Raw genomic sequence first — 13,097 nt, forward strand, 5'->3', positions numbered from 1 at the left:
TATCCCTTATAATACACAATGCTGCAGCCTGGTCCAGCTATAGACATGTGCTCCACAATAAAGTGATGTATCAGTAAAAAGGATGAAATAAGAAGGGACCACCTTGAAGATAAAAGAAACAGAGTGTATAAATCTTTGGTACACAGTAAATTCTGGGATTAATGAGAATAAAGCTATTTCAGCATATGGAATGAATATAAAGGGTAAGTAAAAGTATCAGTTTAGGAACATATTGCCTGCAGATGTTGTTGTTCTTTAACTTGTATCTTGAGGCTTTAGGGCTCATAGAATCCTATGCAAGCTCTTGGGACAACCTTTAACCTCTTAATTGCTACAATGTGAGCGACCCAGAGGAGCAGAAATGTCAAATCCTAATGGCCCTTCCAAGTGGGAACAGCAAAGAGATTTAAGGCTACAATAATGGGGAACAACAGGCTGGGAGGGTGCAATGATTATTATTATGATTCATAAAGAATCAACAGATTCTGCAGCGCATATCATCATCATTATCAATATTTATATTATGCCATATTAGCTATAATGCAAGACTGAACTACAACTCCCATGATGCTGCAGAATCTAGTGGAGGAAGGGAGAGTAAATATAGAAAAGGATGGAATGTGACATTTCGGGAGCGAGAGGTCACCCCCTTCACCCCCCCCCCCCATTATTATGTTACGTGATTATTTCCCTGACGAGTTGCTAGTTGCTATAGTCCAAATTCCCCTAGCAACAATTCACTGATTTGAATAAAAGACTGGAATATGAATAGGAGAGGCCTGAATAGAAAGATGAGGAATAGGTAGCAATAACAATTCATGTGTAGCTTTACAGAGAATGTTTTTTTAGATGGGGTCGGTGACCCCTATTTGAAAGCTGGAAAGAGTCAGAAGAAATAAGAAGGCAAATAATTCAAAAACTATAAAAAAAAAGAAAAATGAAGGCCAGTTGAAAAGTTGCTTAGAATTAGCCCTACTATAACAAAAACTAAAAGTTAACTTAAATGTAAACCACCCCCTCTGTAAAGGTCCCTGTATGAATCACATTCCCTGTATGGCAGATATGTTATAATTCCCTTCAGTTGTTATGGAACTAAAGCTCCCATCATCCCTTATCAGCCTTATGTCCTCTATCCCTACCCCCCACATTGGGGTTTAGGAAGGGGCTCAATAAATAAACTTTTAAAAAAACTTTTGGGGTACAGTAAGTTAAAAATCTGTTATGGTTACCCCTATAAAGATGCGGGGGAGTTAAGGTGGCCATACACGGGCCGATAAAAGCTGCCGACAGACCGTGCTTCACCGATCGAGATCTGGCCGAATGTTGGCCAGATCTCGATCGGATGGGGCAAAAAATCCAGTCGGATCGCGACCGCATCTATTCGTTGATGCGGTCCCGCGATCAGACCGCCCATTGCTATTCATTAGGATCCGATCAATGGGCCCTAGGGCCCACAATCGGATCAGCCCGATATTGCCCACCTCAAGGTGGGCATATCAGGGAGAGATCGGCTCGTTTGCCGACATTGTCAAAAGAAGGGATCTCTCAGTGTATGGGCATGTTTAATTTCAGCACCCAGACCAATATCTCTCCCTTTTTACCCAATAAGCACCCAGACCAATATCTCTCAGCTTTTAACCAATAAGCACCCAGACCAATATCGCTCAGCTTTTAACCAATAAGCACCCAGACCAATATCTCTCAGCTTTTAACCAATAAGCACCCAGACCAATATCTCTCAGCTTTTAACCAATAAGCACCCAGACCAATATCGCTCAGCTTTTAACCAATAAGCACCCAGACCAATATCTCTCAGCTTTTAACCAATAAGCACCCAGACCAATATCTCTCAGCTTTTAACCAATAAGCACCCAGACCAATATCTCTCAACTTTTACCCAATCAGCACCCAGACCAATATCTCTCAACTTTTAACCAATAAGCACCCAGACCAATATCGCTCAGCTTTTACCCAATCAGCACCCAGACCAATATCTCTCAACTTTTAACCAATAAGCACCCAGACCAATATCGCTCAGCTTTTAACCAATAAGCACCCAGACCAATATCGCTCAGCTTTTAACCAATAAGCACCCAGACCAATATCTCTCAGCTTTTAACCAATAAGCACACAGACCAATATCTCCCAGCTTTTAACCAATAAGCACACAGACCAATATCTCTCAGCTTTTAACCAATAAGCACCCAGACCAATATCTTTCAGCTTTTAACCAATAAGCACCCAGACCAATATCTCTCAGCTTTTAACCAATAAGCACCCAGACCAATATCTCCCAGCTTTTAACCAATAAGCAGTGTGTTTCCCTACAGGGTGACTGGGTCTCTGCTTATTCAGCCGACTATAATTCTATAGGAGTAAGGAGGCCTGGGCTTTGAGCCAATGGAAGTGAGACAAGGGGACTCTGCAGTCCCACAGGATTTCTCCTTCCTCCCCAAACAAAAAGACAAGGTCACAGGGCAGGCCTGGAGGATTGAAGGGAAAGTAAAGTCTTATACAGAAATGTATAATAGTGTTAACCCTGGTCACCCAGCTATTGTGATAGAAATCTGCCCCAGCAATGGCGCAGTCTCCCTTTCCTGTGAAGCTTGTGTTCTGATCGGCACCCGTCCACCCAAATTGGCGCCGTGTTACCAGACCATGGGACAAGCTCACAAATAAAAGTAGAAGTTTAAAGGGCCATTGATTAATTTCCCGCTACACTGGACACAGTACAGCAGCCTTGTGCAGCCATTCAAACTTTAAATAGCAATTTTCTTTAGATTTTTAGTTCCCCTTTAATGCCAAGCACTGGATTCCATCATTTGCTTTCAGCGGAGCAGTCAGGTAGTAACAACAGCAGGAATATTAGGTTGGACGCATGGCATCAATACAGGTCAGTTTCTAAACCCTACTGCAGCAGCTGGGGGTACAAAGGGGCATCAACATCCTATTCCTTCCCTGTTCGGATGTAAATATCTCTTCCTTCATGATGGTGTCCCTTTAAATACAAGGGAATGTCTGTGTGTTCCCTACAAAAGAGCCATTGACTGTAAAAGCAAAACACAAGGCTTTCTGGGAGACAGGCCCTAAAACTTCAGGCATCTCTTTAGAACCTAAATGTCTATGTTCTCCCTGTGTCTGTGTGGGGTTCCTCCGGGTACCCCAGTTCCTCCCACACCCCAAATACATACAGCTCCTGATAAATCTGACTCTACTGTGACAGGGACCTTAGATTGTAAGCTTGCTGGGGCAGGGACTGATGGGAATGTGAAAGGGACCTTAGATTATAAGCTTCACTGGGACAGGGACTGATGGGAATGTGATAGGGACCTTAGATTGTAAGCTCACTGGGTCAGGGACTGATGGGAATGTGATAGGGACCTTGGATCGCATTCTTCACTGGGACAGGGACTGATGGGAAAGTGATAGGAAGATTAGATTGTAAGCTCCACTGGGGCAGGGACTGATGGGAATGTGATAGGGACCTTAGATTGTAATTTCCACTGGGACAGGGACTGATAGGAATGTGATAGGGACCTTGGATTGTAAGCTTCACTGGGACAGGGACTGATGGGAATGTGATAGGGACCTTGGATTGTAAGCTTCACTGGGACAGGGACTGATGGGAATGTGATAGGGACCTTAGATTGTAAGCTCACTGGGACAGGGACTGATGGGAATGTGATAGGGACCTTGGATTGCATTCTTCACTGGGACAGGGACTGATGGGAAAGTGATAGGAAGATTAGATTGTAAACTCCACTGGGGCAGGGACTGATGGGAATGTGATAGGGACCTTAGATTGTAAGCTTCACTGGGACAGGGACTGATGGGAATGTGATAGGGACCTTGGATTGTAAGATCCTCTGGGGCAGGGACTGATGGGAAAGTGATAGGAAGATTAGATTGTAAACTTCACTGGGTCAGGGACTGATGGGAAAGTGATAGGAAGATTAGATTGCAAGCTCCACTGGGGCAGGGACTGATGGGAATGATGTGATAGGAACCTTAGATTGTAAGCTACACTGCCTGACTGATGGGAAACTGATATAGAAATTAGATTGTAAACTCCATTGGGGCAAAGGACTGATCAAATGATGTATAATCTCTGTACATCTCTGTGGAATATGTTGGTGCTCTATCCCTGGCAGTGGATAATGACTGGGTGTCATGCAGGCAATTTACAGTGGGTTGGCGCATAAAAGTGAAAGTCAGCTCCAGGGTTCAGCCCAGGCCCTTGTTAGTAGATCTCAGGCCAAACAAAAGCAGATTCCTGCCCAGAAGCCCAGCACTGGCGGCAAGAATAAATGTCACACGAGGTGACAGTAAGTTGTTACGGCGCTTGGGAAAGGATAAATAGCAGAACATAAGGAGACGTGAGACGCCATTAATCTCGCATATTAGAGGTGGGAAGGGGAAAACATTTTTTACTTCCTAGTTTTGTGACAAAAAGTCATGCAATTTCTCCCCTGTCCCTAATTTGCATATGCTAATTAGGATTCGGTTCGGCCAGGCAGAAGGATTCTGGCCAAATATCGAACCGAATCCCAAACCGAATCCTGGATTTGGTGCATCCATAATATTGTTGTCAAATCAATGCATGGTTGCTAGGAGAATCTGGACCTTAGCAACCAGATGGCTGAAATTACAAACTGGAGATTACAAACTGGAGAGCTGCTGAATAAAAAGCTAAATAACTCAAAAAACACAAATAATAAAAAATGAAAACCAATTGCAAATTGTCTACTAAAAATGATCTGAAAGGTGAACAACAAAGGAATAAAAAAAACATTGTTGTCAACATGATTACACAAAACACATAGGGGGTTATTTATCAAAATCTGAATTTAACTCATTATTATCTGAAATACACTGCAACCAAATCCGCACGGTTATTTCCCCTTATTTATCAATACATTCTCCCGAAAAATTCCAGAGTGGGAAAAACATGAAAAAATTGCACGAAAATACGAATTGTACGAATTTTTCTGATTTTTGCCCAAAAATCACGTAATCTTTGAAACCCAGCGCAGATCAGGATATCTTTGGGACTTCTCCTATTGACTTATATACAACCTAGGCAGGTCTGAGATGCCGGATTTTCAGATTCTGACTTTTTATCCTCAGGGTGAAATAAATCATCAAAATTTGGATAATGACTGGGTGTCATGCAGGCAATTTACAGTGGGTTGGCACATAAAAGAGAGAGTCAGCTCCAGGGTTCAGCCCAGGCCCTTGTTAGTAGATCTCAGGCCAAACAAAAGCAGATTCCTGCCCAGGAGCCCAACACTGGCAGCAAGAATAAATGTCACACGAGGTGAAAGTTAGATGTTACGGCGCTTGGGAAAGGATAAATAGCAGAACATAAGGAGACGTGAATTGAATCCAGATCCTAATTTACAAATGGAAATTAGGGGCAGGGGGGGAATAACGTGGCTTTTTGTCACAAAACAAGGAAGTGAAAAATGTTTCCCCTTCCCACCCCTAATTTGCATATGTAAACTAGGATTCGGTTTGATATTCGGCCGAATCTTTCGGGAAGGATTCAGGGGTTCGGCCGAATCCAAAATAGTGGATTCAGTGCATCACTAATATATATATTTTATATTTTTCCCCAGGGAGGGTCATTTATTCTCCTATTTATCTCCTGGGCACTGGCAACAATCAGAATGGGTTCCCTATAGAAATCTCTTTTAACCTGCTCCACATTGTATGGAATGAGTAAGTCTGATATATATACACACTAGAGTAGTACAGATGCTACTGATAAAGAGGAGAAGCCAATACAGCTAAGGCTACAGATTAAAGCTCATATACAGCCAAGGGAAGGTCCATCCATGTGACTCTAGCTTTAGGCTAATGGCCTATTTTTGTGTCGATGCCACAAAGCCTCTGTTATAAGCCGGCCCTTAGGCTAAAGGTCACAGGAGATGACCTTGGTCCCAGCACATGACTCCCCAGCATGAGTTGAGTGGTAAAGCCCTGGGGGTGAGAGTGGAGTCCGGCAGTCAAGACCCTGTCACTATAAATAACCCAGAAGACTGTGACGGATTGGAAGCTCTTTGGCTCAAAATCTACAACTGTTTGGTGGTTTGAAAAGCTTGAGAGGAAAGACCAGTGTACAGGTATGGGATGGGTTATCCAGAATTCTTGGGACCTGGGGTTTTTCCGGATAACAGGTCTTTACAAAATTTGGATCTTCACAACTTAAGTCTACTAGAAAATCATATAAACATTAAATAAACCCAATAGGCTGGTTTTGCTTCCAATAAGGATTAATTATATCTAAGTTGGGATCAAGTACAAGTTACTGTTTTATTATTACATAGAAAAGGGGAATCAGTTGTAAAAATTTGTATAATTTCGATAAAATGGACGGCCATTCCGTAATTCGGAACTTTCTGGATAACGGGTTTCTGGATAACAGATCTCATACCTGTACTATGTTATTATTACAGAGAAAAGGGAAATAATTTTGAAAAATTTGGATTATTTGGATAAAATGGAGTCTATGAGAGCCAGCCTTTCTGTAATTCGGAACTTTCTGGGTAACGGGTTTCAGGATAACGGATCTCATACCTGTACTATGTTATGATTACAGAGAAAAAGTAAATAATTTTGAAAATTTTGGATTATTTGGATTGAAAAGGTCTACGGTAGACAACCTTTTCGTAATTCAGAACTTTCTGGATAATGGGTTTCTGGATAACGGATCCCATTACTGCACTATATGATTACAGAGAAAAAGGAAATCATTTTGAAAAATTTGGATTATTTGGATAAAATGGAGTCTATGTGAGCCTTTCCGTCATTCGGAACTTTCTGGATAATGAGTTTCCAGATAACAGGTCCTACACCTCTATATGTTCTTGTTGGGACAGGGAGTTTAGCCGTACATAATATAAGCCTCCAGATATCATCACCTTGTCGTTGGGTTTAATGCAGCCTCCACTCATGGGTCTGTATAGTCTCACAGTATACTCTGACTGTACTGAGAGATGGAACTAAAGCAGGGAAGATAAAAAAGATCCTTTATGGGCCAATTTACTGCTGACTCTGGGTGAGTGCTATTGGCACAATTTGTTTTTATGATATGAAGCCAAACATCAGAGAGAGACCCCGTATCCATAAAACCTCAGTTTTTCAGCATTCTGTATAACAGACCCCATACCTGTCCATAGTTAATATTACAACCAATATAAAAGTGCAAGTGATACAGAGAATTTCTACTGCTAAAATTGCTAATGTCAGGCTCCCCTCCCCGACCCCACACAGCTGGACTGAGAATTGTGCTGGAACTTTCTGCAGAAACAGAGAGAATTCCAAGTCTCAGCACGACCCTTGTGTGATTCTTAGGGATGCACCACATCCACTATTTTAGATTTGGCAGAACCCCCGAATCCTTCACCAAAGTTTCGGCCAAATACCGAACTGAATCCGACTCCTAATTTGCATATACAAATTGGGATGGGAAGGGGAAAACATTTTTTACTTCCTTGTTTTGTGACAAAAAGTCACGTGATGTCGCTCCCAACCCCTAATTTCCATATGCAAATTAGGATTCGGATTCGGTTCGGCCGGGCAGAAGGATTCGGGCCGAATGCAAATCCTGCTGAAAAAGACAGAATCCTGAACCGAATCCTGGATTCAGTGCATCCCTAGTTATTCTCAACAGAGTCTTCCTTCCACAGGCTGGCAGAGCATGCTGGGAGCTGTATGTCAATAAAAGCCGAGGCTATTTTCCCCTGCTTTAATGCTACAGCCGAGTGCTCCCTTTAACATCAGACCCGTGCATAGATTTTGCATAGATATTAAGCTGTACATCTGGATGCAGTTTAGCACTGCCATTTAGTGGACTTCATTAGTCATGGGCGAATTTCTCCCATTTCACTTTGCAGAAAAATTCGTGAATTTCCTGCGAAATTCGCAAAACGGTGAAAAATTTGTACATGAAAAAATCGTGAAATTCGTACATTTTCACGAAAAAATCATGCAATTCGGATATTTTCACTAAAAATCGTGAAAATCAGACATTTTCACGAAAAATCATGAAAATCATGATCCAAGCTGATGCTGGCGTTAAAGTCAATGGGTGCCCGAATAGTGTTGACACGTGCCGATTTTTGATGCCGAGAAGCTTTACCAGGCCGATCCCATGAAGGTTCGTGTTGTGCTGAAATACAGACATTGTTATGGGAACATTAAAGTTACAGATGACGTAGTGCGCTTACTGTATAGGACGGACCAGGCTCAGGACGTCAACACAATCGAGAAATTCCACAGTCAGCTGATGCGACTAATTTTCGTGGGAGATTCGTGCCAGTCGAATTTATTCGCCCATCACTCTAGGCTTCATACATTTCCAATAAGGTGGGAGGCCTCAACTTAACTACAACTCCCAGCATTCTCTCTTGTGCAAATAGGGGGGAGGGGTCTGGCCATTTGAAATAAACCTGATGTATGATCCATCCTATTTTAGGCCACTAATTAGGCCAAACGAGACCCATGGGGGGGGGGTAACATTAATAACACTGAGCCTGGCAGGGTACAGACCTACATCCAGACTGAAAGGGGGGCCCCACATTCCATTAGCCCCAGCCCTCCCACCATATGGCCACACAGAGAAAGCACAATCCAAACCCCTGTAGGGTTAATTGTTTGCAGACTGTGCAGCCTCCCGGCGAAAATATTCTAAATTCTGCCAAATGTACAGCCAGTGCAGATTCTTGTTACGTCCCAGCGAGTTCATTCCAGAAATCCAAATTAATCAGCCCCTCCCCCCCCAAAATGTACAGTTAGGCCCCGTTCTAAACGAACCCTTATGCCTTATACCCTTATGTTTATATTCACTGCACTGCTGGTTCAGACTCCTGAAGCAATGTAGCAGAAGAGAGAATGGCATAGTATTCTACACCATGTCCTCATCATGTACATTTATAGTTATAAGTAGAGAATATTCCCCTGTAATAAGAAGCTTAGGGGGGTAGTAACTCATGCCGCCACGTGGAAAGCTTAATTAGTATCATCTTAATTAACATCAGCCCTTCCCCATGTTGAGATAAAGCAGAAGGTGGTGGTCAGCACCCCTCTGTCTAAGGCGTCTCCCATGTAGCCCTATGGGAAAGAGTTGAAGGTGGATAGGGGAGGAACTGGGCCCCAAAGTAATTGATTGCATTAATGTCAATGAGGCAAGTCACACGGGCAGTCTGTCCTGTGGTACCTGGAGATCTGTTTCTACTGATCATCTCATTGTATCCAACTGTATCCAATACACCCAGAACCCTTTGTCTGCGTGGCTTTTAAATGCATTTTTAATTGCCCTTAAATATGTTTGTGTGAGTTCCAAACTCAACCCTATAATGTACTACATGAAATTGCAGCACATTGAGTCTAAAGAAACACGAATGCAATCGAACGCAACTCTAAACTTCTCTTGCGTACAGAATATACTGAATTCAATTTGCTGATGCTCTTCGGTGCTAAAAACAGAATCTCAAACATGTGATGATGAACCCCAAAAAACACTTGTGTTTAAGAGCCAAGGGCACATCTCATTGTCACCCTGCGGATAAACACAAGTCAAGAATCAGCCCCTACACTTGACTCACTGCTCTACTGTGTCCCCACCTGGAACCATTGAGTCAGCCACACAGAGCGGATTTTGGGGATAAAACTATAACTACTCACAGATTGACAAAGTAATCCCATGATATTCCTATTTTGTCATTCGTACCTTAATATGAAACAGACTTTATGGGTTTTCATTTGGAGGGGTTGAACTTGATGGACTTTGTCTTTTTTCAACCCAATTTAACTATGTAACTATGTAACTATGTAAGAGGTGGGAAATATGGAGTTATAATCCCCACTGTTACTATAGGCACCATCTCTCCCTACTATACCTGCTATCCCACAGTCACACTCCCTTCCCAGAGACTATTATCCACTGTTACTATAGACACAATCTCTCCCTACTATACCTGCTATCCCACAGTCACACTCCCTTCCCAGAGACTATTATCCACTGTTACTATAGACACCATCTATCCCTACTATACCTGCTATCCCACAGTCACACTCCCTTCCCAGAGACTATTATCCACTGTTACTATAGGCACCATCTCTCCCTACTATACCTGCTATCCCACAGTCACACTCCCTTCCCAGAGACTATTATCCACTGTTACTATAGGCACCATCTCTCCCTACTATACTTGCTATCCCACAGTCACACTCCCTTCCCAGAGACTATTATCCACTGTTACTATAGGCACCATCTCTCCCTACTATACCTGCTATCCCACAGTTACACCCCCTTCCCAGAGACTATTATCCACTGTTACTATAGGCACCATCTCTCCCTACTATACCTGCTATCCCACAGTCACACTCCCTTCCCAGAGACTATTATCCCACTGTTACTATAGACACCATCTCTCCCTACTATACCTGCTATCCCACAGTCACACTCCCTTCCCAGAGACTATTATCCACTGTTACTATAGACACCATCTCTCCCTACTATACCTGTTATCCCACAGTCACACTCCCTTCCCAGAGACTATTATCCACTGTTACTATAGACACCATCTCTCCCTACTATACCTGCTATCCCACAGTCACACTCCCTTCCCAGAGACTATTATCCCACAGTTACTATAGGCACCATCTCTCCCTACTATACCTGCTATCCCACAGTCACACTCCCTTCCCAGAGACTATTATCCCACTGTTACTATAGGCACCATCTCTCCCTACTATACCTGCTATCCCACAGTCACACTCCCTTCCCAGAGACTATTATCCACTGTTACTATAGGCACCATCTCTCCCTACTATACCTGCTATCCCACAGTCACACTCCCTTCCCAGAGACTATTATCCCACTGTTACTATAGACACCATCTCTCCCTACTATACCTGCTATCCCACAGTCACACTCCCTTCCCAGAGACTATTATCCACTGTTACTATAGGCACCATGTTTCCCTACTATACCTGCTATCCCACAGTCACACTCCCTTCCGAGAGACTATTATCCACTGTTACTATAGGCACCATCATCCCTACTATACCTGCTATCCCACAGAATGCTATCCCATTGCTTCTCTAAGCTATAATGTAATACAGGTAGAAGGCTACAAGTGAATCTGTGCTGCATTATTGAGTGTTGACTCTTCCAGCTGTAACTGCTGCCCAGTGGGGCCCCTCACCTATAAAGCCCAATGTCTGTCGTCTCTCTCAGTCCTCCCCCAGCACAGCCTGAGCTCCATTGTGACATTACAACTCGTGAGCCAGATAATGACATTTCTCGCTCTCACTCAAGGTGTTTTATCCTTTTTTTCCATTTTGGCAAAGGCAGAATTGATGGGATAAGCAGAAAGAGCAGTGATGATGATGAGGATGATGGTGATGTTGGGGGTTGGGGGCAGCTGTGAGAGTGGAGAAGTGGAGCAGCAGCAGGAGAAGCCTAAGGACAAGCAGATGTTGCAGTGACACTGACACACACACACTGTATAGGGAGGTGCAGCACAGACACATGACAAAGCAGTAGTAGTAGTTACATGGCAGCCCTGGGCATCACACACACAGCTTGAGGTAAGTTGGCATCTCGCTGACACTCACCTTGACTGGGATGTCTCCCACATATAAAGGAAGAGAGAAGCTCTTGGCTGCACAGTCACCAGGACATGGGCTCTTGCTGCTGCTTCTGCTGCTTCTGCTGCTTCTGCTGCTGCTGCTGCTGCTGGGGATCCGCTCCTCCTACATCCCGACCTCTAGCAACGTTCCATGAGAGCACAATGAATACACGGGAGCTCTCCCTCTTCTCACTATGACATCATTCCTCGGGACAGCGGCCAATAGGTTCGGGAAGCAATCTGAACCGAAGGATTATGGGAATTGTAGTTCCTGCCTGATGATAATGTGCAGCCGGCGTGGTGCTTACTGGCGGCTGCTGAACTACAAGTCCCAGAGGAGAGCAGCGAAGGCTGAATAGCGGAGGCAGCAGCAGCAGCAGGAATGTTGGAATACGACTGATACAGGGAAGGAGCAGGGAAAGGCTGCAAGTTTATTTCCTCTAATGGAAAGTAATGAGTAGCAACCAAGTGATCTGTGCAGCAGTGTCTCCTCTGCTCTAAAGGGAAAGTCTTTTATTAACAGGACTTATTTTATCCCTTGTTATTCCCTATTCCTAAGCAGCTTTCCCATAAACATTCATGAAATAAATGCATGTTAATAATAAATAATAATAATAATAATAATAATAAAATAAAGCAAATGGTTTTAAATGGTCACATTTATCAAATGCAACAGATCCTGAAAGCACCGCCTGGTTTTCTGCACTGCTAGTTCTGACTCCTGAAAAAATGTATCAGAATCAGTTTTAGCTTGTTATAGAATTGCTCATTGTAAGCAACTATTCAATTGCTCTTTAGTTTTTTTTTTTTTATTAATTATTTGCCTTCTTCTTCTGACTCTTTACAGCTTTCCAATGGGGGTCACTGACCCCATCTAAAAAAAAACCAAAACAAATGCTCCATAAAGCTATACATTTATTGCTACTTTTTATTACTCATCTTTCTATTCAGGCCTCTCCTATTCATATTCCTTTTTTCAAATCAATGCATGGTTGCTAGGGGAATTTGGAACCTAGCAACCAGACTGATATAACTGCAAACTGGAGAAAAGCTAAATAACCCACAAATAATACAAAATAAAAAACAATTACAAATTGTCTCAGAATATCCATCTCTACATTGGTCTCAAAAGTCAGAAGCAGCAAGATTTCTTGAAGAAGAAGAGAAGCAGGTGGGAGGTACATTTGCTGCTGCCGTCTCTTAATACATTCAGGGTCTGGCCCCTGGGATTTATGTCTAATAAGAAATAATACTCAGAGACTAAATCCCCACGTGTATTCTCCGAAGGTCATATTGGCAAGAGCCCCATGGTACTTATAAACTATATACTTATGTATGCCATTAGATAAGGAAGGGGAGTGAATAAAGAATTGGGCCAAGGAGAAATCCTTAGAGAAGAAATTTTTCGTACAGCACCCATCAATTTAAAATGCCTTTATTGGTACATTTTATGGCAAA

General features: G+C 42.9%; 1 protein-coding gene across 1 annotated transcript in view; it reads right to left on the reverse strand.

Annotated features, from left to right (window-relative positions):
• rab30.S (RAB30, member RAS oncogene family S homeolog) overlaps nucleotides 1-11,759 on the reverse strand; it is a 42,533-nt gene extending 30,774 nt beyond the window's left edge. Inside the window, 1 exon segment of the mRNA NM_001091707.1 lies at nucleotides 11,626-11,759. The gene's annotated coding sequence lies outside the window, so the exon portion shown is untranslated.
• Between the last annotated feature and the right edge of the window lie 1,338 nt (nucleotides 11,760-13,097).

This window comes from Xenopus laevis, chromosome 2S (assembly GCF_017654675.1).
Source record: "Xenopus laevis strain J_2021 chromosome 2S, Xenopus_laevis_v10.1, whole genome shotgun sequence".
NCBI lineage: Eukaryota > Metazoa > Chordata > Amphibia > Anura > Pipidae > Xenopus > Xenopus laevis.